This window comes from Anser brachyrhynchus, assembly GCF_964034855.1.
Source record: "Anser brachyrhynchus genome assembly, chromosome: 1".
Taxonomy (NCBI): Eukaryota; Metazoa; Chordata; class Aves; order Anseriformes; family Anatidae; genus Anser; species Anser brachyrhynchus.
The window spans coordinates 90,557,806-90,581,463 of NC_137694.1; the positions used below are offsets into that span (position 1 = coordinate 90,557,806).

Here is a 23,658-nt window from a genome sequence, read left to right on the forward strand (position 1 = left end):
TCACACTAGTTTCAGCTGCTGCTAAATTTGGGCTTTGCTAGCTTTATCTCTGCACTTTCAGACAGCGTCTCTCCCAGGCTTCCTCCGAGGCAGCCCATGCCCATTTATACCTTCTGTGGGCTTGCTTTGTGCCTTTGAACTCGGTGAGGAGTTCCCTGTTCATTCATGATGACCTTCTGCCCATAGCAGAGGACTGTTCTGCTTCAAAGGCATGACCCTTGAAGATCCTTTCCATAAACCAAGACACCACGTTGTCTAGTCTGAGTGACACTGGAGGTTACATTTGCATCCTTAGATGCAATTTAGGCACCACGAAGCCTAGGTTCTGTTGATTACAATATTCCAGTGAGGAGACAATCTTGAAATTTTATTTTATTTTAGAGTTTTCAATTGCTGTTTAGGACTGGTAATACATTTAATTGCCCCCATACCTAAATCTCACTTTAAGTCAAGAAGTAATGCCTCCCACATCTTTCACTCACCTCTTAAATCAGTAAAGCTTTTGTAACGTTTCCCTCTACTTAGCAAATACAAGCAAGACCCAATCCTTTGCCATCATAATTTCTATCATATATCCATCTCATGGAAGAATCCCTTTTGTTCCTCAGTAAGCAACTTTTTGTTATTAAATTGGTTGAAATTCAGCAATAGCGCTATACAATGCATTTTTATTAGCACGCTAGCCAAGAAATGATTCAAGAACATAACTGCTTTTCTGAACTGGATTTAAATTACCATCAATCATTCAATAAACTACAACAAGATTTCCCCTTCCTGCACATTTTGTCAAACGCTACTGCATGTTTTCCTGACTAAGGCCTATGGCGGCCAAAAGGCATCTCTGAGAAGACTACACTGTCGGACTTGGACATGCAGGACACGATATATGCTTTAAGAAATGAGATTGTGTTTGGAGTTTATCCCTCTCTCCCATTATTTCATTTTTCTTCAATACTGCAGTCTTCACAAGAATGGCATATCATCATTTTTCAAAATGTGTTTTGACATACTGCTAAGGTAATCACAGCAACCAGTTTTCGCAATTTACTGGCATATATATTTGTTTTTCTCACTATTCCTTCATGTTTCTCTGCTCAGTTTTATCCACTGATATTTGCTTTCCCTTTAATGCAATCCAGCCCCATAATAGCCTTCTTTACATGCGTATACAACTTCTGTTTGAATTGCCCCAGAATCCAATTGGCTGAGCAGCAATCCTGTAATTACTTTATAGAGACACACTGCTCTCCCTAGCTAATCCAGAAATACGTCTGCCTCCAGAAAATTATCAATAACCGAAGCACATTTAAATGGGTACAGCCCCGGTGCTGGAAGATGCTAAAATGGTCAAACCTGTACCTATTCTGCAGCTAAACAGACGGCAGTGCAGTGCAAGAAGGGTAGTCTGAGGCCTTTGACAAGGTATTACCCTGTTTTCAAGTAATACTAGATAATCTTAATGTAATGTCATGTCAGAACATACACAGTAATCCATCAGTAACCCCAATTACTGTGTCATTTCAGGGCAAGGTATGGTATTTTTATATCTTCCTCACACACCCACACAAAAAGAAAAAGAAATCATTTATTGTTTGGAATTATTCATGTATTTTAGGTATATATATTTCACTCACTTTTCTTGGGCATTTAGCACCCGAAACTGTTTCTATTTGACAATAGTCGAGTAATGCTTACAGCTTAGTACAGGCTCACAGCGTAACAGAAATAATGTTAAATAATATTGTACAAGCCATACAGGGTAGAAGAATGCATTCCAAAAATTAACATTTGTATCCTGTGACTAGACCATATCTAACTGCTTCGTGAGAAAGCACCTACACAAAGGCCTGGTCATACCAGTGATGGAAATCTTCTCTGTTTCCAGGTCAGGAGGAGGTTGCATTTTGTTTTCCCCGTGTCTTCCAGTCATCTTGTGCACATTTTTTAGTCCAGTCAAGTTTCCTTAAAAAAAGCTAATTACATAGGTGGATGGTTTTCACTGTGGACATTTTAATTTCCAACTCTGATGTGGTTCTCCTCGGTGTCTGGAGGCTGCACGTTCTCATTGCATCTTCCAAGACAGACAGGACTGGGACATGAAGGACTTGCAGGCGATACGACAGGCAGGTCAGACGCTGTCCGATCCAGGAGCAGTGCACGTGCCAGTAGAGCTCATTCAGCTCCAGGAGCTCCTACAGGACCCAAGGTTCCCAAGTCAGAGATACCGCAGCACACACCATCATGGGACCACCCAACTGAGCTTTGTGTCACAACATACAGGGGGTACAGGGAAAGAAAGTAATCCTGTATACAGGACCTCGATGTAGGAATTTCCAGGATTATGGTCTTAGAGCTCCAGCGTCCTCTTACATGCTTGTAGTATCTTCATGCTCATGGGAGTGTATGCATGAAGTTTGTCTATGTGGAGAGAGAGAAAAAAAAAAAGTGTTAACAGTATTTTAAAGTGGTATTTGTTTTTAAGACATTTTTGTATCACTGTACAACCAGGGTGGGAGGTGGAACATTCAAAAGCAGTCAACAGTACTCTACTGTTGAAACAAAAGTTCTACATCTGCTCTTATTAAGATTGGTGGCACTGAATGGTTAGCACAGAAAATGGTTAGGCCCATTAGCTGAGTGATTTAAAAGCCCTCCCCCTGCAGGACACAGGGAACGATGAACATCAGCATGGATGATTTAGTTGAAAAGGTGGCAAAAAAAAAGAGGGAAAAAAAAAAAGAAAAAAAAGGAATCTTTCCAGACAAGCCTAATTACAATTTTGAAAACATTACCAAGTGTGCGAGGAAGGGAACATGGCGGTTTCAATACAGTTCGATCTCATTAATGAATTTGACAGGGTGCTTCACAAACATCTTACATAAAAGAACTAGTTCAAGTAAGCCTGAATATGGATTTGAGGTACAGAAAGCCAACTAAAAGAGTATGGCCCAAAGGTAATAGTAAAGTTCAGTGGGGAATTTCCTTCATTTTTTCAATATTTTCTTATTTTTTCCAGTTAAAAAAAAAAAAAAAAAGATGAAGGGGGAAAGAGCTGAGCAAGATCCAGAGTCAACATGGCAGATCAACCATGCAAGAAAATTAAGCAGCACACACGGTCTGTAAAGCTCTGTAAAGATGCAACTGTCATTTATATCATTCCACTCCTTGTCTTCTTTTGTTTGTCTCTTTCTACTGGTACATCTTGTCTTTTAGACAGTCTTGTCTTCAGAACAAGACTTGTTATTTTGCTATGTGCTTTATTCAGTGTTTAACAAAATAGGTCCCTGAATGGCTGAGATTCCTTACGGTATTACTTCAATATAAATGTTAAACAACAATATTATTGTTATGCTATATAGCTGATCCACATCAAGGGATTTGGAGTTGATTCATTCATCATTGTCAGCCAGGCAGTTTAAATTCCATTCGAGCCCATAAGCAACAACCCAAGAATAATGTGATCACTTTTTAAGGGTATGAAGGGAAAAGGAGTCTTGGGAACAATCTGAAATAAAGGAAGTTCACTTAATAACTGAAGCCAAACTGGAGCTCAACAACTTGATTCGTATTACTGTACCTTATGGGCTTCATCTGTGACTTGACTGGAGTCTCCACGGAACTTGTCTGCAGGACCCTTCTCAAGCTGGCATTGGACATGTGCTTGGCATTCCCAGGAGGAAAACACTAGGGACAGAGCTCCCCACACGCTCCTGGACCCACTGCCACGTGCCTAAGTCATGATGCCACTGGAGTGGAGCCAGAGAGACAAGATGAGAGTCATTCCCAAAGGCACACATGAAGTGCCACTTGCCACAGCGGTCACTGAGGTTTCGTAGGCCACTTGGAGTAGGTCTCGGAGTGCTGGGTTTTGGTTTCTTCATAGGCTGCTCCAGAGACCCTCCTGCTTTGCAATCCAGCAACAGCCAGCAGACCCAACACAGCAGCTGAAGCATTGCCTTGCCAGACAGGACACCAGGAGACAATAACTAGTTCAGACATAAAATACTGAGCTCAGTAGTGGACTGGCTGATTCCACAGCCACCTTGCAGATTGAGACTGAAAGAGCTCAAAGAACACTTCCCTGAGACTGAAGACTTCCTTTGCTGTTTGGACACCATTTCTAGTCTCACAGTAAAGCATCTGGGCTCTCCCGATCTCAGCACTACGTGTCCTTCCCTGCAAGCTTGAATATAACTAAGCTGTTCTTTTTCATCCTTCCATCATTTCCGGCTTGAGTAATGTTTCTGGAAGTCCTTCTACTTTACCCAGTCATCATACTTCTATCTGAAGTGACGTGTCAACCATCAAACTCAAATGCATCAAACTGCATTAAGCTCCTATGCAAATACCAGATCTGAAACCTAATTACAGATTCCAGATATTCTTAAGCAAGAGCACAGAACTTGATCTGGCTCCAATTTCACTCAAGGTCTCATCTATATATTCATCAAGCAACACAGTGCATACCTCAGCATGGATTACCTGATGACAAATACCACAATGAAACTTAGTTCCTGTTCATGACTATTTCAGAAGTGGTACTAGAGAGGGGCATATTAGGAATATATCTTTTCTTTGGATACAAATTAATGGGAGTATCTTCGTATGGCAGCCAGGGACCCAAGGCAATTTAATTGGTTAAGATGTAAAACCAAGGTCTTGACCATCTGTGTTCAGTAAAAATCCCAAGCGATTTTTGCAAGATTGAGCATTTGGCCCGTGTTTTGTCCAAATGCCAAATTAGATAAAATCCTGAGCATGTGATTTGCACTGTACGTCTCAGTTGGAAAACTATTTTAACTGCAATCCAGGCCATATATATATAAATACACACACACACACATATATATGCAAAAGCTGGTGGATTTTATTTTATTTATTTTTTTTTTTTACAAAATTCTTTACAAGGAAAAGCATGATAAACACAGACTGAGATACCTACAAGGAATTAGGATGTCATTTTCAAAACTCTTCTTTAATGACAGTTAACTGTAAAAAATAAACTTAGAAAAGGCATACTTAAAAGCATGAATTCAAACCAGGGTGTTTTCTCTGTATGATACAATGAATTTGATGGTGGAAAGCATATTTGCTTCTTAAAAAAAAAAAATCTCCTCTCTCTACAGAAGCATTTTTTTTCCTTTCCCATTTTAAGTAACAGCTGTGGGGTCAACAAACATTCCCCACAGAAAAATATTTTCTTTTATTTCTAATTGCTGTACTTGCTCGCTGGTTGCCTTCACTTAGGAAAGTGCAGCAGCTAAGCACTCAGCAGGCCGTGAACTCCTGCATCTCTCACGTTGCGTGACTGGGTACCCAAGGGCAGGAAAGCAACCCTCTCAGATGCCTAACAAATGCACTTAACTTGAAAGAGGCATGGGTGTTGCTGTGTCAGCCTCTGAATCCACTTGCCAGCTACGGAGCTGGAGGAGGAGAAGAGAGAAAAGCACCGGGAAAGGGAGCAGGAGCAAGGCAGAACATGGCATACCATAACTCGGCGTCACAAGGAATGCAGGGTTTGTTTACTAACTAGGATGTCAAGTGCTTTTTTGAAGCTTGGGAATTTTCATACTCACTTCAGGGATCTGACTCACATAAGTGAGGAACTTGCTGAGGGCGTGGGGTTTTTGTGGTTTTTTTTTGTTTGTTTTGTTGTCCTTCGTTTTGCTGATGTGCTTAACAACAGAAGTACATGCATGAAACTGTGATTAATAAAAGCACAACATTGTTCAAAAAGGCCTAAAGGAATTCTCCCAATGGCCACGCACAACCTCTGCATGTTTTGGATGGCAACACAGGGAGCTGGCCCCCACAAGATGGTCACTGGGGCTGGGATATCCCCCTCCCTTGCCACTACAGGAGGTGAACTGGAAACGAAGTGATTCGATCCTTCTGGTGAGGAGGGTTTTAAAGCTATTGGGTGATGGTGAGAGGTGGAGAACAGCAGTATTAAGATAGCCAGCTCCCAGCAATTAGCCTAACCTTTGAAAATCCCAGTCTGATTCTTCCTTCGGGTTCAGGTGCCCTTCCTTATCCTTGTCAAGCCAGGTAGCACATACTGTGCGGAAACTGAATGGAAAATGGAGGGCTTCCTTTGAGTCACCTCTGCAAATATCCTGATAACTATTTTCTATATTCACCTCACTGTTGTTGTCCTCTAATATTTGCAGCACAGCAAAATGCAAGAGCCCACAGAGCTTGCTACAGCCCTTGAATGTATTTCCTACAACCCCATGGCTGTTTGGTCTTTAACTCCAAGCTTCTTGGAACTGTGACTGTGATTTTTGTTATGTTTATGCAGCATTGCTACACAGGCTACTGGTCTTTAGCTGTTACCTTTAGAATTAACCTGAAATGCACTTACGCATTTTCTATTCAACTGAGAGTTCTCCTTTAAGAAAATTACACTTTTATTTATACATATATATATATCATATATATATAGTAACTGACTTGAAAGCTATGATACCAAGAAGGTTGTGCTGTTTTATTAATTTTTGTGTTGCTACTCTCAAAAGAGAGTAGCAACTCTCTCTCAACAGAGAGTAGAAACAGAGAGAGTAGCAATGAATGCATTATTCAGGAACTAACACCACTGAAGCTGTAATAAACTAAGTATGAATTTCATAGTAATGTTTTGAGACTGATTATCATTAAACACTATCTGACTTACTGCTAACATGCTAGACCACTTCAATCATACAGTATTCTTAGATGTATTTACCAGCCATCTCCACAGCAATGGCTATCATCAGGGAGGCAAAGAACATTATTTAGCGGAAGACCACTTAGGAAAAACATCTAACATCTCATAAAGCAAGTACAATACATTATTTCTCATCTATATGTTGGAAAAATAAACCTTTCCCAATTCGTAGGTGTTCATACCAATCCTTTGAAGTGAAGACCAAAACAAGGCAAAATAAAACGGCACAGCCAGGAAAAAAAAAAAAAGTTTTCTTTCTACCTGGTGCCTTTTTATTCTTTTTTCTTTCCCCCTCCTCCAGATAAGCTTTTTGCTTGTGCTTCCCACCCTTTTAGTTCTCCCCCCACAGTATTTCATCAGCTTGTGGCTGAGACACCACCACTGCCCCTCACTGATTTTGGTGAATTGTGGATTAAAACAGCTGCTAGGGATGCTAGGGACCAAAAACCTGAGCACTACAGTCCTGAGTATGAGCCTCTCCCTTCGCAGGAGTTCCTCCGATGATGCTGTAATGTTCATTTGACTGATGTGTGCCATCATGTGGCCAAACTCAGCAACACCCAAACATCGCAAACCTTACTTCATTCAGTGCTGCAATTTTAAACCAAGATGAAAGTGAAATAGAAAGAGACTTGGCTGCACAAATGCATTCATTCGGGCCTGTCTCTCCAGCAGCAATTCAGAATTCCTCAAGTGACAACATGCTTTCTATTCCTGAATGGCTACTGGCAAGTCAAATAAGGGTTACAATCTTTGTACCCCCGCTAAATATATTGTTGCCACAGAAATTAAACCCTAATGCGTCTTCAGGAAGTTCTGCATTTCTAGTAGATGCCATTATATCCTCGCACATCAGTGAGGAGCTCCATCCTGCTGTATGGCTGCAGAGGAGGTGCTGAGCGACCACCCTGCCAAATGAATCAAGCTGATTAGCTGTCTGGAGCTGGCCGCCGGGGGCCCAACACAGAGCGGTCACCTTTACACACAGCAGCACACGAAAATTACAATTTCAAAAACATTTAGACACTTACACTAAAATAGCAAATCCAGCCGTTTTCGGGAGTGTGGCTTAACACAATTTCATGGCCTCACCGCCTTGCTGAGTGGCATTTTCTGCTCCTTTCTCTTCACGAGGGTAAAGTGAGTGATTAAAGCTGGCAGAGCTGACTCGCCCCAAACACGGTGGGCTGGACTGCGCGGCACTTACAGCCACAGCACTGGGTATGAGCAAAACCCGACAAGGACACATCAGTCCTTGAGCAAGTGGTCACAGGTCAGGCTGTCCTGATCACAAATGCAAACCGTAACGTGGTTCGGTGATGAGCAACTGCAGAGGCACCTCTCCTCAATTCATATATACAAATATTGGAGCCCGTAAAGCAAGGCTTGTACTAGAGAATAAAATGAAATACCAACAACCTATCAATCTACAGAATGAAGGTTCAGAGCCTGAGTTTAACTTAAACGTTTACTGACAGGGCTTAAATGCACACAAGACCACCACAGTCATTTTGCAAGACCTCCTATATACCACATGCCACTACATTTTACCCAGTTACCCATGAATCAAGCCAAACAACTTTTGCACAACTCAAGGGTATCTTCCAGAGAGGCACTGAGTCTTGATTTGAAAAACAGCACCTAAAAGCTCTTCCTCAGGGAGCCAGCACCAGAGGTAGCACACGCACACTTAAAACTGCCTCATGACTATATCAGTTTGCCCAGCATCAGCCTCCAGCCACTGATTTCTGCGTCTTTCTATGCCGGTCTGAAGAGCCCCTTAGTACTCAGTATTTTCTCTCCTTGAAGGCACTTACATTTTGCAATCAAATCATCTCAGTCATCTTTTTGATACCCACACAGAATTAACTGGTTTTCCATTTCACATTGCTAAGAGTCTTGTGGATGACTTTGGAGCCTGTTTTCTACACTGGCCATAGTTTTTAACATTAAATCATAAAATAAAGTTATCAGAACTAAGTACTTCAATCAACAGAGGCTTTGCCAATGCCCTACAGAGATAAAATCCTGTTTTTTTTCTCTCATTCTCCTCAATACCTTTTTCAACAACTCTAGATCTCAGCAGGCCTTTGGACACAATCTTGCACTGAAGACTTGAGATGACCTATGAAAACACTTAAACGCTTTCCACTTGTGAAGATATGGCTCCCCATTTCAAAGCTATCACTGCCATCCACTGTTTCTAAATTTGTTTCTTCCCTCTTGGTAGATATTAATCCCTATCCTTTGGATATGAATTGTATGAATGGGACTTAGCTAGCCAGCAATCAGGATCTGAAAGATTGCCATTTGTACTCAAAAAAATATATATATAATTTAACATTGTAATGGCCTTTGAGTCACCCTACAAGCTTTTAATCAGCCACAGGGTGCATTATTTCCAGATGATGGCCATAAATGCTGAATACCATTGGCACAGGATGGGCCACTAAGATGTATCAGAAGTGCCACTCCTGTTTTCAGGAATGGCTTCCCCACTGACTGCTACTTCCACAACTGACAAGTTCCCAATAAACTAAAGGCACAGTGACAAACCCGAGGAGTGCTACATCTTGAGGCAACCATGATATTACGAACTGTTCATCAAGGTCTAAGGCTATTATATCCTCACAAATATCAAAGTACTCAATCAAAAACACTTTGCATTTAGCAGAGCTGCAGTCAGTCCCAGGAGGGAGACAGAGCATGGTTTATGCACCCTCTCCAATATTCAGACCTTTGAAGCTGCCCTAAATTATGCTTGTATATTGTCTCTTTCTGCTGCCCATGCTGTCCTGAGATCAAGTGACACAAAATAGCTGCATGGACTCTAATGCCTGAAGTTTCCTGCCTCTGAGAGAACCTTGAGCCAGGCAGTTAGACAGCCTTTACAGCTCCCTCAAACCTCTGAAGCAGGAGATAACCACTGGAGGATAGAGACCATGCCAACATAACAGAGAATTTATCTCCCCTAGGACATAAAACATTTTCCTCACACACAAAAAAATAAAATTTACACAAACCACTAACCAACAGAGCGGTGAGCCGTACAGCACTGGCCATCAAATATAGTCTTGGTGAAAAGAAAGTGAGATTCAGAGAAAATGAATTTCAAAGATGGAGACCTTTACCATATGAAAATAAGAACTCACTAACAGAGAGATATGCCCCACCCCTGAATGCCTGACATCTATTCATAACTAAAAGGTACCATAAATAACACTCCAACTACAGAAGAAGTGCTACAAAAGTCAGGGATTCAAACTAACACAGGACGTGATAAAACAATAGGTTTGTCAAAGTGCTCCAAAAAAAAAATGGCAGATTGGCATCAAATTAACATACTATAAAAGAATAAAAAGTGGCTTCACAAGGAAGGACTTGGTATCTACTCAGTGAAGGAGCAAAATATTGCTTTACATGAATTAAAATGCAAATGGCAGCAATTTTAGTATGTGCCCAACTCAGAACACAGTACAAGTTTATAGCACAATACAGCAAGAAGGGACCTTAAGAAATCTGTGACTCCATGTCTCACAGTCCCAACACAGGACCACTGTATTTAAACCATTCATTACAGGGTTTCCAGCATGTTCTTTATATATCTCCTGCGATGGCAAAATCAAAAGCTTCTTGCACAATTTGCTCCACAAACCTTACCGTTAGAAAAAACACCATCTCCAAAACCCTTTGGAGGTTAGTGTGTAGCTTTTGCCTAGTGTGTAAACCAAGCTTTTTTGAAGCAGCATAAATCCTATCTTTTCCTGAACTATCCAACTTGAGTACAAAGAACAGACTTACCACTTCCCTCTTCACAGAGGCTTTTTATACATTTGAAGACTTAATGTGTCCCTACCCTTTCTTAATGTTAAAGAAACTTATCATCATTCCACAACAGGATAGCATTCAAGCATTTCTGTTGTGTCCTAGATCAATAAGCTGCTGCAGCCTGGGCTTTGCAGAGGCAAGCAACCAGTTACCACACTGAAGATGGAAGCTTGAAGCATCTCCAAAACCTCAGGGACTGAAACAACAAAGCCAGGAAGTTTACATTACGTGTATTGCAGTATTGAGTCTGATCTGCAGTCACACATTTAACCAGTCAGTTCCTGCTGCTGTTATTTTCCATACAAAGTCACAGAAACCAACCTTTCAACCAGAAGAGTCGAATACAAGGAAGACTCATCCTGCACTTAATTAAATCAACTACATGGAAAGTCATGCCGTAGAGAATATGTGCCAGAACGAAGAAAAATGTCTTTTGCATTTCAGTTAAGCTTCAGCATAGCAGGTTACAATGCTCTCACAATATATTCAATTTACAGTGTGATTTTTGTCCATGAACTATACTGTATTTGTCATCTGTCACAGGTCATTTTGCTCAGACAGAATGATTTTAATAGGAAGAGGATGCAAAGAAAAAGAATGCTTATGAGTCATCATGTTGACAGTGAAGGACAAAAGACATGTTATTTTGTTTCCTCTTTTACCGTAAGATGCTGCTCCAGACTTTGTGAGGTTTCAGATATTTCAATGCATTTAAAGATAAGGGTGGCAGCACCATGGCCATTCCCACACCATATTCTCCTCAACTTTAATACCATATCTAGCTATGCCTGACTACTGAATCTAATTCAAACTTATTCATAAAAAAGATGGAGAGTGCTTTAGTACAAATTTAGTCTGATAAATGCATACATTTCAAACGGTTATGTACAAACATTGAGTGTTTAATTGATTGTGAAGTATTAAAACTTAAAAGTAAGCAGTGAACCATGTATGAGGAGCCTCTAAGAAGAGAGCTCTGTAGCATTCATATTTCCTGTTTTTCTTTTCTGTAGCTATGTTTTATCCTGAGATCCCTTTGAGGCAATCAATAAAAGGTTTTCACAGGTGTTTTAATATCTCATTTCAAACTTTATAGCTTAAATTACCTTACAGTGTGTTGTTACCTGCATTATTGTCATAACCTAATCTGCTTTAGTAGAAAGCAAATTTTTCTTGAATACATTGCACAATGAGTAGAAAAAACTGGTCAACTACCAGTGAGTAGCACTCATGCACCTATGGAGGAATTTCCTGCTCCTGTGGAGGAATAGTCCCAGGCACCAGGACATGCTAGGGGCTGACCAGCTGGAAAGCAGCTCTGGGGGCATACTGGAGACAGCCACTAAGATGATTCAGTGACTGAAGTGCCTGGAGCATTATGAAGAAAAACTGAGAGAGCTTGGACTGCCCAACATGGAGGAAAGAAGGCTCAGGTGGATCTTATCAATGGATATTAACACCTGGAGGTAGGGTGTAATGATGATGGTGCCAAGCTCTTTTCAGTGGCATCCAGTGACAGGACAAGAGGTAATGGGCACAAGGAGAATACAGGAAATTCCCTCTGAACATAAGGAAACACTTCTGTACTGTGTTGACTTCTTTACTGGGTAACTGAGCAATGGCACAGCTTACCCACAGAGGTTGTGGAGTCTCCGTCCTTGGGGAAGCTCAAAAGCCATCTGGACACAGTCCTGGGCAGCCTGCTGCAGGTGGTCCTATCTGAGCAGGGGGGTTGGACAAGATGAATCCCAGCAGTACCTTCCAGTATCAGCCATCCTAAGCTAATGTTCTCTTACTGCTGAATTATTCAGAATACCATGGCAATTCTGTGTAAAACGTCAGAAAGCTGCTAGCTCTAGAAACTGCCCTGAAATCATCAGCAGGTTGTGGATGTTGAAACTGTAATAGAAATAATAAGAACACAAGCCTAGAGATTGAAGGAAAAAAACAACAACAAGAACATTTCCAGCTAAGCCCAGAAGCACAATGTTTGATTCACCTCACCAGTATCTCCCATCTTGTTCAGGAGCTGCGTGTAAGCGTTATTGTCAGGAAAAAAAGTAATTTCCTAGTACCAAAACTGCCGTATCAGACCCATACCTCATCTCTGAAGATAGTAATTCCCAAAAGGCACAATGGTTTCCATAAAAAAAAAAAAGCATAATTTCACAGTAATATAACCATATGGGAAATGTCTTCCTTAACACACACAATTGCAAATTGGCTTATGACCTAAAGCATGAAATTTTATATCCTTTATAGTTCTACCTCACTGCAAACTGTCATCCTTTTCATCAATGATGAGGATAGAATAGAGTAAGTCAATTAGCGGAGACTATCCACCTGATTGCTGGATTCAGCATGCATTAGTTTTGGAAACTACAATAAGTATATACAAATGGAGATGTTCGTCTGTCTTCATTAGCTCTGCACACTCGGAGGCATGATACAAGCCTAAGAGAAGAGAAGCAAAGCCCTGGCTTGTATTGTTTCAAATTGCTGAGACACTCCTTTACTTTAATCCTTTTTTTTTTTTTTTTTTTAATGCTAGAATTTCCATGACTAGGATCAACTCCCATGCATATTTACATACACGTCTTATTAGTGTTTTTTTCATTGAATGATCAGCGTATTTTAAGAACTACTTTAGTTTAGAGTATAGCTACTTCTCCCGTTGTAAAGCTATTCAGGTATTTTGGTCAACAAAATTGGCCAGCTTCAGAGGTTACGTCCTGCAGAACATTTTGAGGTATGGGTAAGAGCTATCCTATATGAATCCTTTAACGTCTCAGAGTAAGTCATATCTGACATCCCATTTGTCATCCTGAAATCCTGAGAATAGAAGACAAATGGCCCACAAAGTTGAAGGGAATCCTTCAGACAGAAATCACTTTAAAAGTAATAAGTTAATAAAGCATAGAGATGCTTATGCAGAGTAGTCATCAGGCTCATGGGCTGGGATTTTGCTCAGACCTCTTTAAATAACTTCCAAGATAAAGAAGAGAATTTAATTTTCCTGATAAAATTAGAACGATTAATCAGGAAGCACAGCAAAGGATATATTTCCCTTCTATAAGGGGAAAACCAGCTAAGTTATGATAAAGAATTTATTAGCAAGAAGAGTTCTCCTTAGACTTCATTGGGAAATGAAGGGCAAGCCAATAGTAAAATATTTTAAAGCTCATTGTGGGCTTTTGGAGCACTGGTGAAATGTGCACCATCTATCAAGATTATTAAGATGAAACTATTAACCCTCTGACAGTTTAATAACCATTCTTTATGTTATAATAACACAGGGCCCCTTTGGGATCAGAGTTCCAATTCTGGAGGCTGTGTCCATCATTTGTCAAGGAAATTGAACCTTTGTGTTGAGCAAAACAGCAACAGGACCAGCCTCCCCCCACCTTTTCCTCCCAAAACCGTACAGCCTTGCAGCTTCAGGTCCAGGTTTTTCTTTTTACAAGACTTTTCCTGTACGTGGAGCTATTTGGTCTGTACACCTTCTTGGGGGAATCACAAATCACTGGACTATGGGAACAAAACAGAAAAAGAGTATTAATGAACTCTGGTCTCACAAATCTCAACACTTCTACAGCTCATAAGGCTTTAGACCTATTATGGCACTGACATGTTATGGTACCAGATAAATGCCAAATCCCAAGTGACTTGTATCGGTTACTCTTTCCAATTATGCCTTAACCAGGCACAGTGTACAAAACAACACCTTAGTGCAGCACCTGGAAGAACACCGTGCTCCTTCCTTTACGCACTTTGCAATATAAGTCAAAAACAGAAACAAGGAGTATTAACATTCATACAATGCATGGCTAGTGGCGCACATACCCACATTCCTAATCCATCAGGTTTAACATTCACACAGTTGTGGGCACACGCTGACATTCTGGAAGTCATAGGAAAAAACTTTTTTTCTTTTTTAATTCTTTATTAGGCAGCACTGCAGCCCAGCTCAGCACTAAGGACTAGAAGTGCAAGCACTGCCAATTCTAAGGCAAGCTGAGGGTTGCTATTACCTCAAGAGAAATTTGATTTCTTCCTCTCTTCATGATTTTTCAACTGTCCACTTCCAATAACCTTACTTCCATGGACTCACTTCCACATTACGTATAGGGATAACACACATAAGGTTCCTAAACAGCTTCCCATACAGTACACAGTCATGTTTATAACTCAAAATGCACCCAGCCATACTACTAAGATGTATTCTTTACAGGTTTATAAACGATATGTCATAGGCAATGGCATGTCACCTAAAAAGAAGGCAAGCTATCATCAAGCAGACTACTCTTTCTGAAATGAGGTCCTTAGGTTGCCTCACCTTAACTTAGGAAGATACGAGAGCTTCTACCTACTGCTTGTGCGCTTTTGTTCAACATGAGCTGTAATTACAAGTCACTGCACAGTGAAACACAAGCAGGGATGTTCTACTGTGAGACTCAAGTCTTCCTAGTTCACTGTCAGGTACTTTCCTAGAGTTTCTATGTGACTGTGCTAAGGCAGTCTTAGCAAAGCATACTTAATTCGTGTGCTTTTGCTACGGCACATGAATTACGGAAGTGCCTAAATCCCTTGCAAGAGTTGCACTGTACCTTGAAAAGGCTTCCTGTTAATCAATTCTGTTTTGAGCCTTTTCTCTTCACTTACAATATAGTGAAAAGGCAAGCACAAATGCCTCAGAACATAAAACTGTGTTTTGTGAATAGCACCCCAAAAACATCAAAACCTTTAAAAGAATGCTTTCAAATGCCAGTCAACCACTTATTCATGGGAACAAAAAACCTCTTATGTTTGCTACTAAATTAATCCCCAAATTAATCCATGAAGTCTTATTGTTTAATCAATGATGACAATTAAAAGTGCCACATAAAACTAAATATATATACATACACAAAATATAAATATTATATACATACATACTGACACGTATTTTCACTTCTTACAAACTCATCTACCAGTCTGAGTACCAACAGCTGAGCTTGAGAGACACAGAAACTTCTTACTTCTAAATTCATTTTCTAGGAATGAATTACTGCACATTTGATGGCTTAGCTTCCAGTGTGTTTTGAGAGCTAACGATCAATTTATCCTTGCTACTTCACCTATACTTTTATTTCACCTAAAATTAAAGACCTAACAGAGACTCCTTCTTTTTAGGAGTAGCGCTGAATGGCTGCAGAATTGTGAAATGTATGCATGTGGAGATAAGCCTGCAGTAATATTCCAGCTAGCACAAGTGAAAGACTCTTCAATAATGCTGGACTTCCTTAGTCTATGCTAATAATCTAACTCAAGGTACCTCAATATATATACAAATAGGGCCTAAATCTAGCAGTTCCAGAGCAACATAGCTCTAAAAACTAGTCTGGACTTCCTTATGAGACTAAAGGGAAACAAACTGATGAGCTCCAATTGGCCTGGGGTTGAGTTTTTTGCTGTAGACATTTATTTGCTTCTCTTCAGCAGAAACAATGCTGAAATAACGACAACAAAGACAAAGAAAACTACAACCCTCTGTCAAGTCATATTGGGGCAAATCACTGAGGAACCCAGGCCCAATTCATGTATAAGGCAAAAGTGCAAACAGTCCACCTTATTTACGTATATATAACCGTTACTAAATAACTTGCTCATATTAGAAACAGAAGAGGAATTGGCAGTAGGACAGGCTTGAAGGACCAGGCAAGAGGAACTCCATAACAGGCTATGACAGGATCCCTGAGAGGGCAACAAGACCTGCCAACACCGTGTTATGTCACTGCCACTGAACTACAGCCCAATAAAGTGGTGAGGGTAAAGATCTGGAGAATGGGCGCGTTGGCAGGTAACTGTCTGCGTGTATGAAACTTTCACCAAGTACTTACTTCCTGTGGATTTGCTAAGTTCTAAATGATAACGGTCAAGAGCCGCTCTTGGTTCATCCAGTCCTCTGTGTCTTCAGTAGGCTTTTCAGAGGTAACTGAAATTGCACTTGCAATCAGGTGGCCAAAACAAGCCAGCTATTCTGATGACAAAACAGCGAGAACTAAGCCCTTGAGTCACTTGTGCATTAACAAATTCCATGTTTTTGTCCTTGGTTTATAAAGTTGGAGGATCATCAAATTCTATAAGAGTACTCACATGTAGTTTTCACAGATTATTTATAATATTTAGCACTTAAAATTTCAACAAACTCTTCACAAAGCTAGCATGGCCGTCTCCAGAGTAACATGCTAATACCCACTAAAACCTTGCTATAATATAACCAAGAGGTAAGCATTTCCTCCAGAAAGTGAATAACTAGTCCTGACATAATGAGAACATTCCACAAAATCTCACTTATGATCTCACTCCAATCTTTTATAGCTATTCCCCGCCCACACTGTAGTCTACATTTTTTGGACTACCCTTGTGAATATCAAGGTTTGTCACGTAGCTAAGAATTCTGCTTCCCTAAGAAGTGGCAAGGCACAATCACCCAGCAAGGGTTCTTTTGCAGAAATATTGTATGTAGCCATGTCAAAGTTTTTAGCTAGATCAAATTCCAAGATGTTTGTGTATAAAAGCAAAGGGCTTTATTATCAGCATGGTTTCCTTATCCAATTCATCCTCTGCTGCCATGGCCCAGCATTTGTAGTATTACACTTTGAAGGGACAAGCCTTTTGAAGTCCAGATTCTGCTTCCCCAGTGCACTGGGGTATTTGAATCTGAAGTTTACCTGAGCTCACAATAAAGATGGCATTCAGTTCTGAAAAGGCTGTGCCAGATGCCTCGCTTCCCCGAAATGTGCAGGTGCTCAGATCTGTGTTTTAGGTCAGGCCCGTCTCGAGCTGCATACAGTTCTCCAGTGATGAATTGCAGTACTATAAACAACTGACCATATCACCAGGCTAAGATTAATTAGTCAGGAATTAGTTCAGTCATTAATTAATTCATATCATGCCATTTTAGTTTTAAAGACTATTTCAAACAGAGTCTGAGAACCAAGATAGGAAAAAAAAAAAGAAAAGAAAAAAAGCATCTGTAGTTTTGCTCAAAGAATACACTCCTATGTTTAGATCACAGCTTTCTTTTTTTCTTACCTTCCTGAATGTCATTTTCTGTGTCAGGTTGTACTAGGGAAAGGGTTGGTTTATTTGTGTTCATACAACACTTCACAAAGGTCTGTTCTTGAGATGCTTTCCGCCTCATTTTTCAGACCAGCTGTTCCTACACAGGTAGGTCCTCAGCTGGTATGAAGAAATTCTACTGTACCACTGAAGTCAGTGTAGCAATGAAAAAATCAAGAATACTGCCTATACTTCTAAATGCATCTACCCTCTCTGTGTATTTTCTCAATGTCTATAACCAACCCTCACCAGCAAGCTATCAGCAAAGCCTGTGCTAGCAGTCAGGAAAGGTGATAGCAACAAATAGCAAGAAATTAAAGAAATCACGCACATGGACTTAGTGTTCCTGAACGTAGAAAATAGGCAGGGGGATAAAGGAAATCAGTACCCTAAAACCAAAGGTCCCAATAAACAGAGGTAGTTACATTCACTGTCTGCTGGAAGCCTCTAATCAACATACCCTTCAAATTGTGTCACTGCTACCTTTTTCCCCTGTAAATTTTGTTGTGTATGCTTAAACTCAGAAATTATACAGACTTGTAAGCATGTGCATTTGAGCATCCAGAATTTATACCATGTACTTTTAGCCCTGTGCCTAATTTGATGTAGTTCACATCTGCAACCTTGCTACTTTTCAAGAATTCAACTCTGACCCCCAGCTATTCCTTCTCCAATGCAGCTCTATTTTCTGTCCTAACCTAACCTTGGCGAAATTGCCTTTCTGTTAGTGACTGACAGTCCTGCCAGATGTCTTTGGGTGACCTCAGTACCCTTCATCAACTGTCAACTCTTCCTAAGTTTCTAATTTAAAACACCCCCCCCAACAAATCTCATCAGTGTTTTGTGTCAGCATTCTAGGGAAAAAAAAAAAATTTGCATAACCTTTCTCTTCCACAAGTATTTGAGTGCCTAATAATACACTGAAAATCCTGCCTATGTCATCTTATCTCCCCACAAGAGGCAAGGTCAACCTGGGCTTTCATACTGAACTGGAACCACTCTGGAGAAAAATATTGATGTTTCCTCTCCTCCTTTACACCTCTGGGAATTAAGCGCAGCTCCCCAAAACTCTCCCCATTTCCCCATCTTACCTCACTATTTCTAGTCAAAGTTCCCTAGGTTTCACACAAATGTAGGGATTTTCCTTTTCTATGTAGTCATCACTCACAGAAAAATACTGCATTCCAAACCTGAGGTTATGTGGGAAGTCAACTATATCATCCAACTGGATGCCTCACCTTTTTTTGTATTTAATTTGAATATTAATTTTGTGAGCTTTTGAATGCTGCTCTATTTTGATGTGAATCATTGGGTTTCAGTCAAAAGGCACCAACATAGAACATATGCCATTAAATTACACAATGAATGATGATGATAAAGAAAACATCTCTGTGCAGTCCTGTGCTTTCTTACATCAGAAGTTAAGCAATCTGACACAGTCACTGCCTCTTCCTTACATCAGCATTCTCTCCTCTTCCAGTTTCTTCAAACGTCTCATGTTTTGCCACTAGAGTTAGACTACGGAAGGACAGAGAGGTTTTTTTAGTATTTAAAGTTTTGACAGTGCTACTTGTTTGGGGAATTCTTCATCTCAGTCACTAAGATTTCATGCTTTGCACTCGTCTCATTAAACAACTTGCTCTCAATTAAGTTGCTTGAGAGCTTTGACTGTGAGGAACTCAGGCATTTATTTCAGATTTCCTTCTATTCAAATTTCTTCCTATTAAATACATTTAACTTCAAGAATGCATTTAAGATGCTAGGAACTCAATGGCTCTTAAGAACATACTTAGTACTCAGTAGTTTGCTGAATACAAAAGGATTTGAAGGTGCATTTAATTATTCTGATGAAATTGGAGCTGGAAAGAACATACTGTTACTTTAATCTGCAGTCCTCCAAGTGCATTTGTAATTAGTCAAGTGTACATTTCCCACCAGAGGAACAGAAACCCTACTCTGCAGAGCCCCCTTACTATTTGGTATTATACGTCTTTTAAACTGGCATGGTATATGAAGTATCCTTGGAATTGAAATCTAGAAATGGCTTTTAGGAAAAAAAATGTATTTTGTTGAGTACAAAGCTTTATGGAAAGAAGTAGCATTCACTTTGTAAAGACGCTATGGGTAAGAGTGCAAGCAATTAATTTTCATTATTACTTAAGTACTGGCAATGACTATATAGTCAAGCTTCACAAAGTGATTTTGCATTAAAAGCATGTCCTTGGTCACTTACAACTTATCGCAAATTTGTGTTTTCTTCCTAGGACTAGGTTGTGCTGAAAACCTGACATTTCCATAAAGTTTGAGAAAATTATTTCCAGCCTTTTTGATAATACGGACAGAGAAAGAGGGGAGCTGGCAGCAGCAGAAGAAAACTGCACATCCCAAGAAGATCAAAGGCCTACATTTTGTCCATTTCATGGGTTCTTACCAGCCCCTGGAATGGTGTAATTCAAAGCTGACAGCTAGTTGTCACAGTATCACTCAGAGAAAACAAACAAACAAAAACCCAGAGCTTCTTTGTCTCTTTAATGAATGGATGACTAAATCACTGGTGTTAAGACAAAAAATCCACAGATGAAGTGCAGGTAGATTGACCAAGTCCACAGTCTATGCTCTGTGGACTAGGCCAGTCTTCTCCTTAGACAGATAGCATTAAGCAGTACCATAGTCCTGTAGCGATAAAGATAAATCATAACTGGACTGAAAAGTAATCACAAACAGGGAGAAGAAAAAGAGCAAGCCTTCCACAACCAGCAGCAATAAACTGGAAAGATTACTGGACTGCAGCAAGGTAGTCACAAGTCCACCTAAACCATAAATTTGAGCAGAATTGACAACACTTTTTTTTTTTTTTTGCCTTCACTATCTCTATCATACCATAGAGAGTCCACACAACCTTTTCCCTAGTATCCCTCTGTATAGTTTCCAGCTACAGACTAAAAGACACTGTCTAGATTCATCCTTCCATGTGGGGAAAAAATAATCTATCCCTGTTTTAAAAAAAAACTCCGAAGTGTACCGTATAAATGTCATAAAAAGAAGAAAAGAAGAGGAAACTGAATACAAGAGGCAGAGATCTCATTATCAGTCTAAGACGATGACTGTCAAAATTATCTGGATTTTACAAAATAACGTTTTGCAGCAAACTCCATCAAAGCATTTCATTTCCTGTGGAAACTTTTAAATCGCCTAAAGGCATTCTTTGACCAGCTGTACAACATATCAACTAAATACCCTCTGAGTGAAGAGATTCCCACAACAGAGGCACCTGCACAATGTGCAACAACACATTTCTTTTTCACATGTTTGTTCAAGGCAACCACACAGTTCCACTGGCTCATCATTTACATTCACAATGGACAGCTGGCATCATCTAAATGAAGCATTAAACTTGTTTGTGTTATCATTAAATAAATAAAATAAAGAGAGCACACACAGCCCTCAAAAAAAAGAACTGCAACAACAAAAAAGGAAAGGAATGTCTTCAAAAGTTCTCCCAGACTCTGAAATGTTTAATTGCACTCTCAACTGCCAACCAATCAAAATATGCTGCTTTTCATATACAATGAGCACTAAAGAAAAAAGATAAATAAATAAATCTTTGCAATCCTCCAGAATACTGATAGATCAAGATGCCAAATCAGGGAGTTTGGATAAAGAAGCATAATTATCACAAGTGTCTGCTTCATTAACAGATCACAACTCAACAGAAAATTTAACCATATGTTGCACTTTACTATGGCAATAGTAAGAACAAAAGAGAAAGCCTTATAGTTAAGCCTCCTGAAAACATACGCATCTGCTGAATTCTAGAGGGTAAAATCCTCCCCTTGCTTATGTCAGCGGAAACATTTCCGCTGGTTTTAGATGAAGCCCTGCCTTGTCACAACCCAAGTCAATACCTTGCATCCAAGCCCACCCAGTTACGATGGCTCAGCCTCCATGGATACCCGGTCTTCTAAAGTTCTGTTAGCCTACGAGGCTTCACATTATGACTGTTTTTATCATCCTTTCTGGCAAATTTCTTGGGCAGAGAAAATCTGTTTCTCCACAAAATAGCTTTGTAATACAACTGCTTCTAGCCCCTCAAAATCTGATCTCATTCTTCCTCAAACACGTATCTCCTACTCACTGTGATTCACTTCACCAGGCTGTGGTGAAAGCCGCTGCTCTACCAGGAACGCACAGTTTGGTGCTGAGATCTAACCAGCAAGCACTGAAAGCCACAGCAGCCAAACAAGACAAGCAGAGTGGGTCCAACGACTGTAATCAGCATCTGCTGAACCCAGTCAACAGGTAAGTCTGTTGTGATAAGGCAGGCCCGAGGTCAGGCTGTTAAGTCAGCAAGGCAAGGTGGGGATCAGCAAAGTACCCAGCTGGACTCAGGCCTACCTCCAGCATAGCCCAGGCAAGGTACATGCAGCTCACAAGCTAGGAGGCCCCTTTTGATGCCTTGCCTAGCTCTCTCCTAACGCTCTGCACCTGAGTGTAGCTCAATTACACTTCCTTCAGAAAATTCAGGAAATAGCCACAGTCAGGTAGGACTACCAGAACAATTCAACACAATTCCCTCTTTTAGGTTCCCCACACTTCGTGCAAAGGACTTGGTGTCCTTCCAAATCCATCTCTTCCACAGTGAACTTCTCAGTTTCTCTGTCCTATCCTCCTGCAAGCTTCTGGTCAACCCCATGGTCAGTTGGCAACTCAATGCTCTCACTGCTCAGCTACACTCCAGAACAAAGTTTTCTGGGCAGATCTTTAACGTCAGTGCCCCTCTTAAAATTTTGTTAAGCCTGAATTTAGCCTGAATGTTCAGTGTGAACTGGAGATAAAAAGATGCCTGGGAAGTCTGCTTTCACCTTAATTGAGATTTTGTAAGCCATAGGCAGGTGTGTAAAACATACGCATGTCCTTAGTAGCATGTATAAATGACAAACTAATAATTAGAGAAATTATATACAAACAGGATGTGAAAAGTCCCATTCCAGTGTTATTACTTCCAGAAGTCACCTTACAGTAAGAAAGGTCAAAGCATGTGGGATCCCAGTCAGCTGCTCTGACTTACCTTGACTCATTCCTTTTCTGTTGGACAACTGCTGTCTGACAAATTACAACTCTAACCTTCTAGAATGATTTTGGTGTTGTAGAATAGCTCTCAACTGGGAAGCAGCAGAGATTTCTTCAGGAGGTTTCCAAGGAAAAATCTTCATTTCTGTAGTAAGTTATGTCTCCTGTTTCTAAGACATACGTTTGCAATTAGGTGTGTTCAGATAAGAATGGCCAAAATTTGAACAATTCTCATGTTGCTAAATTCCATTAGTCCTACAACTTCCAAGACTCCAAGCTGCATATCTCATCACTTTGCACTGCAGTAAAGTGAGCTGGTTAAAAACTGCTTCCCTTATTTTTTTCTTTCCAGAATGAAAAATTTTGGTCAGAGAACAAAGACTGGTATAAAAGGTTGCAGTGCCTTTTTGATAAGTATAAAAAGGTACAGGAGTACAGGAGCTATACCCTATTCCCTCACAAGGTCAGACAGTGCAAGTTAAAAGTACTCCCATATCTGAGTTACAGGGGGTTGTGTAGAATATGAGTTAAAAGAAATACCTGCAATTTCATAAACTTTTTTTTGCAAAGAAATGGACTCAATCTCCTTAATGCAGGCGTGGATGCAGCAACGGGGAACTTAGTGGATTTACTGCTTTGATGTTGCTGTTGGTCAGTTGCCCTGAATTTTGTCTCTGTTCAGCACTACAGATCATACCTATTTCAAAAACCCTTTGCAATACATGACCTCCCTCAAAAATATTTGAGGTATGCAGACTTTAATATTCTCGCTGTATGACAAGTAGCCCAAATCATGGAATGACTTAACTAGATGACTGAGCAAGACAAAGCATGCTTAAATAGGTGGGCTGACAAAGTGTACAATCACTGTGAACTCAGGACATAGTCAAACTTGTTTTTGTCCAAGAGCTTCCAGTGCTTTCATTTTTCTCACTTTTTTTTTTTTTTTG

The 23,658-nt window shown here is 40.2% G+C and overlaps 1 long non-coding RNA gene across 4 annotated transcripts; it reads right to left on the minus strand.

Annotated features, from left to right (window-relative positions):
* Nucleotides 1–196: 196 nt before the first annotated feature.
* LOC308197315 lies at nt 197–22,479 on the minus strand. Of its 4 annotated transcripts, none has more exons than XR_013952798.1 (3): nt 22,034–22,479; nt 3,578–3,746; nt 197–2,418 (listed from the first exon to the last, which is right to left on the minus strand). It is a non-coding gene; the product is annotated as an uncharacterized lncRNA (long non-coding RNA). The 4 variants fall into 4 exon arrangements; XR_013952799.1 differs by lacking the exon at nt 22,034–22,479 and adding an exon at nt 21,774–21,967 and having other exon boundaries at nt 3,578–3,986; XR_013952800.1 differs by lacking the exon at nt 22,034–22,479 and adding an exon at nt 21,774–21,953.
* Between the last annotated feature and the right edge of the window lie 1,179 nt (nt 22,480–23,658).